This window comes from Vigna umbellata, chromosome 7 (genome assembly GCF_029865625.1).
Source record: "Vigna umbellata cultivar VRB3 chromosome 7, Vumbellata_1.0, whole genome shotgun sequence".
NCBI classification, from domain to species: domain Eukaryota; kingdom Viridiplantae; phylum Streptophyta; class Magnoliopsida; order Fabales; family Fabaceae; genus Vigna; species Vigna umbellata.
In genome coordinates, this window is record NC_142171.1 from 33,833,638 (window position 1) to 33,839,759 (window position 6,122).

Genomic DNA, 6,122 nt, shown 5'->3' on the forward strand with positions numbered 1-6,122 from the left:
ACAATTATATAACACAAGAACGAACGATACTTACAACATGAATCAGTTAAATGAACTGACTCTCGTGAGCTCAAACTAACACTTCAAAGAACATGTCAAGTACTAAGGCTCTAGGTCGGAACCAATGAATGTAGACACTCCCAAGACGTTTAAAGAACCATACTTAGAATAATTCACATACAAAAACCTAATGTCAGTCAATGACCGAACATGGTAGAGGGAAAATTCTACTAAAGTTGGACGAACACTATTTTCATCAAGATAGATCATGCCATAACCGAGTACAAGTGCTTGGTATAAGACCGAGCACTACTCATTTCGAGAGCTTGGTGTGAGACCGAGCACTACTAAACTTATAATAGAGAGATTAATAAGTATAATAAGATACTATTGAAATTGTGTTTAAGAATAACTAAAATATACAAATACATATATTTACAAAATTTAAGTTTATCACCGAATACTCAGATGCAACTACGCTTGGCCGAACGCTCAAGTACAGTATTATCACAAGAAGACGCTCGTCCTCAACTAGGATTCTTTCCAAATGAAAGAATCAAATTTCAAACAAGTTTACTAGAAACACTGAACGGTCAAGGACCGTTCAATGACGAACGTACATTATCATAGGGAAAACTCAGTTTTGCTTATGACGCAACTTTCCAAAACTCAGTTTTGCTTAAAAAGGAAGTCCGCTCATCTGCTAACGCGTGCATTCCACTATCTGATTTTCGGATCCTCGTTGCTTGACACCTGGCGTCCGTTCAGAGGGGTTTTGGGTGCGTTTTTAATGAGGTCTGACAGTTTCTAAAACACATATTTGATTTTTTTTAATTTTTTTATATTTGTTTATTATTGTCATGGAGAATATTCTTATGAGTTTTTATATTTTTATGTTCTAAAATTTTATTATCGTAATGGTATAAAAACCTTTCATTTACTATAGTATTACCATGATTCTTGTTTATCATCATTAACGTAGATTGAAGTTCTGAACATGAACTATCTATTTTAAAAATTCAATTATTATTAGTTTAATCTTTATTATTTATATGATTTCTTTCGATGGATGTATTATGATTTTTATTAGTGTATAAGAAAAAAATATTTCATTATAATGGAAAGAAAAAGTAAAGATACATTTAAAAGATTTTCTTTGTAATTTTTAAAGATTTATTTTTTTAATTTTATAAACTTTGTTTTATTAATGTCTACAAAACTAATAAACCTTTTGATTGTCATAAAATTTTGTTTGATACTCTAACTTAAAACATGTGCAATTATAATTTTTTTATAAGTATTTTCATATTGAATAAACAAGAATAAATTATTTTGATATTGAATATATCTTTCCTTTGTCAAGTTTTTTTATAAAAATTAAATAATATTGAAAGCAAGTTACAGACACAATTCTTTATTTAGTGAGGATGAAACAGAAATATTATATATATATATATATATATATATATATATATATATATATATATATATATTAAGTATAAATACGAGAAGAGATTAAATATTTTTAAATTGAGTATGTAGTAATGAAACTCTCTGTTTCCGTGATTATTTCTATTATGTAGGAAGATGCTTATTATTGAATTCCAAATATGATTATATATACAAACAATTCACTCATATATAAAAGTAGCAATTATATATATATATATATATATAATATATATATATATATATATATATATATTGAGTGGCCACATCTATCTTGTCCGAATGCAACGTCGCTTAGCCACAAAACTTGCACTAAGCTGTTGCATTATGTGGCTGAAGTCATTAAGTTGGGTCTGTGCTTTATTTTCTCTCTCTCATTTGTTATTGTTTTCCTCTCCATAATAAAATAAACAATAGGGAGTTTCAATTTCTAAACTCTAATAAAGAATCACACTTTTTTTTCCACTTACGTGTAACCACGCTATATAATGAGTAATTATATAATAAGATATATTAACATTATATTATATATGAATGCTACTTGGTGAATCGATTCTGAACTAACTTAAAAGTGAAGAATCTGTAGCTGCTGCGTCATAACGTAACGTTTTGGTTACATTCATTTACCATGTGTTTCGACATATATATATATATGAGAAATCTAATATAATAACCTAAGATAAGCTAAGAAATTGAATCCTCGTCAGCAAGGGATTTGATTGGTGTTGGGAAGATAAGATTCTGTGTCTTGTAAGGGTTTTAATAATTGTGGATCATCATCTACTACTCACTCTTTCTTTATTCAGCAAATAGTTATCATATATGGAGCTGTTTTTATGCAAAACAACATGATTGATGTTGTTCTATATAACCATGGAAATCGAATTATGAAGTCCCTTTAATAACTTTTCTTATCCAATATCAGACTACATTTTTTATTTACATATTATTAAACTTATTGTAAATATGCTAGACCATCAAGACTCAATTATAACCCAAATATATATATATAAACTCAAATATAAACAATTTTAACTATTTTTATCCCTCTATTATATCAACTAAAATTTATCATTTAATTAATGTAAATTTTATGTTGAATTAAATTTGTTTTTATTTTCTTTTTGATGTGAAATTAAGATTCATTCATTTTCAAAATTTTGATATAATTTTGTTCTTGAACATTAAAAATAAATTGATATAATCATTTTAATTCAATTACATTAAAACTTTTTACGTGTCAAATGTATTTTTCCAGAACTCATATTAAAGCAGAAACGTGACAATACAGTATAAAAAGCTTAAATGCTAGTATGAAACGTGTTGATTAGTGATTATAATGACATAACTTGATTATTTTTGTGATGTTTTTATGTGTAAATAGAGTATCATGTGGAACTAAATGTGTTGTGGTTTTAGAGCTGGTAGAGCTATTTAAAGGTGAGGGAAACTAAATTTTATGATTAAAATACCGTTTACATTTTTGGACTGTGAATTGATTTTTGGCGTTGAATGAAAAATAGTGATCTTCCGAATTCGAATGTTGAAAGAATTAATGCAGGTTGGTAATGTATAATCTCTGTTGAATTGAATTGTATGTGATAAGTTATGTTCATGTTAATTTTGACATTTTAGGCTAATGTGGTGATTGATGTCCGTTGATATTGGTATGATCTGATTTTAAATGGATTGTGGTTGAATATGAGATTTATAATTAGTGCAATTGCTTTAATCGGTATCAAGCATAAAATAAAACGTTTTAAAAAGGGGTTTGAATTAAAATTAAATGCAAGATACCAATTTGGTCAGTTAATGAGTATCTACTATGATTTAAAACCATTAAATGTTCCTTTTTATTGCCTCGAAGAGACTAAATTTGGGCATAGTTTTAATTGAAAGAAAAAAAAAACAAATGTTATGAGAAAAAAAAATAAATGTAAAGTTCGCTAAATGATTAAGATTATATAAACTATACAAAATGATTTAGATAATATAAACAAAAATGTCAATTTCTTATTTTATCAGTGGAAAACCTATCTTGCACATGCAAGAATTGTACCAAATGGTTTTCTTTGAAAAACAAGAGTTGCGATATATATCATATTGGTGGAGTGTCTCCACCAAGGTTTTGATTTCCAATTAATAAATTTGAGTTTTCTTTTCTCAAATTAAAGATGTGTTAGAATTTTTTTTTTAACAATGAACGCAAGCAAAAGATATTGTTCGTTATAATTAATTATTGTTAAAATTTGCATTAAATAATAATTAATCACAATATTAACTAAAAATAGTGACAAATGATATAGTTAAATATTTTGTCTATCACGACAATATCAATGACATGTTCTAATATATCGACTCTATCATGCATTTCTCCCAACGTCGCGTTATCATTTTAATAAAATTCCCTTTCTAGGTTAAAAATATGTAAATGTAAACCTAAAGACATTGAGCTACTCTCGTGGTCGTATTAAAACTGCCTATTAAATATTTCTAAATAATCATAACAATTCCCTTTGTGAAATCTCGATTTGTTCAGAAGTTATCTTTCGAAATATAATCTTTTAAATATAAATTATTTTTAAAATTAGAAAGTAATTAGATTTTAATTATTATAAAAAGCGAAGTCTAATTAGCTCTTTAGGCTTCTATTTTAATAATAACTAAAACTTATTATAGATACTTGTTTAAATAAATTTTTTATTTTTCAAAATCGAACTCTAATATACATATTTTTCTTTTTCTTTTTTTTTACATAATAAATTTAGATAAAAAGAAAACATTCAGAAGTTGAAGATAAAATTGAAAATTTTATATATTATACTTAGAACACTACAAAAATATTGAATTTTTCCGGGTTTTTTTTAACATTTTTGACGGTTTTAATCCCTGAAAAATAAACTTCACGTGGTTATATAAATCACTAGAAAAAGTGTAAGACCCATAAATATATATATATATATATATATATATATATATATATATATATATATTTATTTATAGTAGTAAATTTTAGTATTTTATTAGTAATAATAATTTTAATGAATGGAAAAATGTAAATTTTGGATATAAAATTATAGTAATTTTAGAAGGAAAGGTTCAAATTTTTGGTAACTTATTTAGTAAATTTTTTTTGAATAGTAAAAAGTAAATAGTAAATAGTAAAAAGTGAATAGTAAAAATAAATTTTCAGCATTTGGATTCCTTAGCATGGAAGAAAGTAGTAGGTAGAAATTAGGATCAGATTTGGTGAGAAAAGGATTGAAATATTATTTTTAAATAATATTAAAATAATAAATAATATTAAAATATTAGTGAATAGTAAATTTTTTTTTACTATAAATAGCCATGGGAGGGAAGGGTATTTTGCACCAAGAGAAGAGAAATCAAGTGAGAGAAAGTTAGAGAGAAATTTTTAGTTGCAAGAAGGGTAGAGGTTCTGAAAGGTTTCGGAGAAATAAATTCAGAGCAAGAGACGTCTGGAATAGAGGTAGGGGAGCTAACCTTTATATGTTTTTATATTATGATTTAATAGTTCTATGCTTTTATATTATGATTTAGTATTGTTTTATTACTATTCATATATTGAAATTCTGCTGTGTGAATACTGTTAATGCTTACTGTATGTTAATCTATATTGAAATTCAGTGTTAATATTATATGCTGTTGTTTTGAATCTGTAAATAAGAAATTTGTTAAAAACTAGTTGAGGAACACTTTGGCTAAGGAAAGACTTGGTACTTAAGTTGTCCATTGTGACGCACCTCTCTTTCCTGGAAGTCTACTCGACAAGTTTTTAACTTAAATCCTATTGAACAGATTGAGTACTGTTAAATTATTATGCAATATATTGAGTTTGTGTGATTTATGCGATGATTGTATTTTATTATATTGCATTTGAATTTATGCATCTGAACATGTTATGAGTATTATGGGGAGATTTGTAGGGGTATAATGTGAGTTGAGGAAAATGAGTATGGCATGAGTCTCGTGGAGAGATTCAGTAATATTATGGTATTTGTGTATATGTTGATGTTGAGGGTCCCGTAGTTGGAGGTTATCCTGATACTCTAATAATCATCTAGTCTCAAGTAGAGAGGGATGAATTATGTGGTGAGAGGAGCAGGAGGTCATGGTCTATGTGCCGGTTTTGGACATAGTGAGGGGATTAACCTTGTGAATGGTATGAAGTATTTTGGAAGTGTATTTGTAAAAAGAAGTAGAAGTCATTACAAGTGCATAACCTCCCGTGACCGCTCATCAACGTATCATCCGGATGAGTGTCTATTGGGTATTGTGGTATCTATTGGGTATTGTGAGACGAGTATCTAATAAGAATTGTGGTATGAGGGTGTCGAACATAATTATTATATGATGTTTATATCAAGGTAATTATACATGTTTTATAAATGATTTGTTGCATGTTAGCTCACCCTACTTGTTTGTGTTTGTTTTGTTTGGGTATGTGCGATGATCGTATAATTCGTTATACGGGAGCAGATGAAGGAATGTCGTCTGATCCAATGCCAATGAAGAGAGAGACAGAAGAATAAGTTAGAAGAATTCGAATTATATTTATGAGTTTATAGTTGAAATCTGAGTTTAAAACATGTGTAGACATATATTAACTATAAATTTATAAGTGTGAGATTACGGGATATTACCGTAAATGT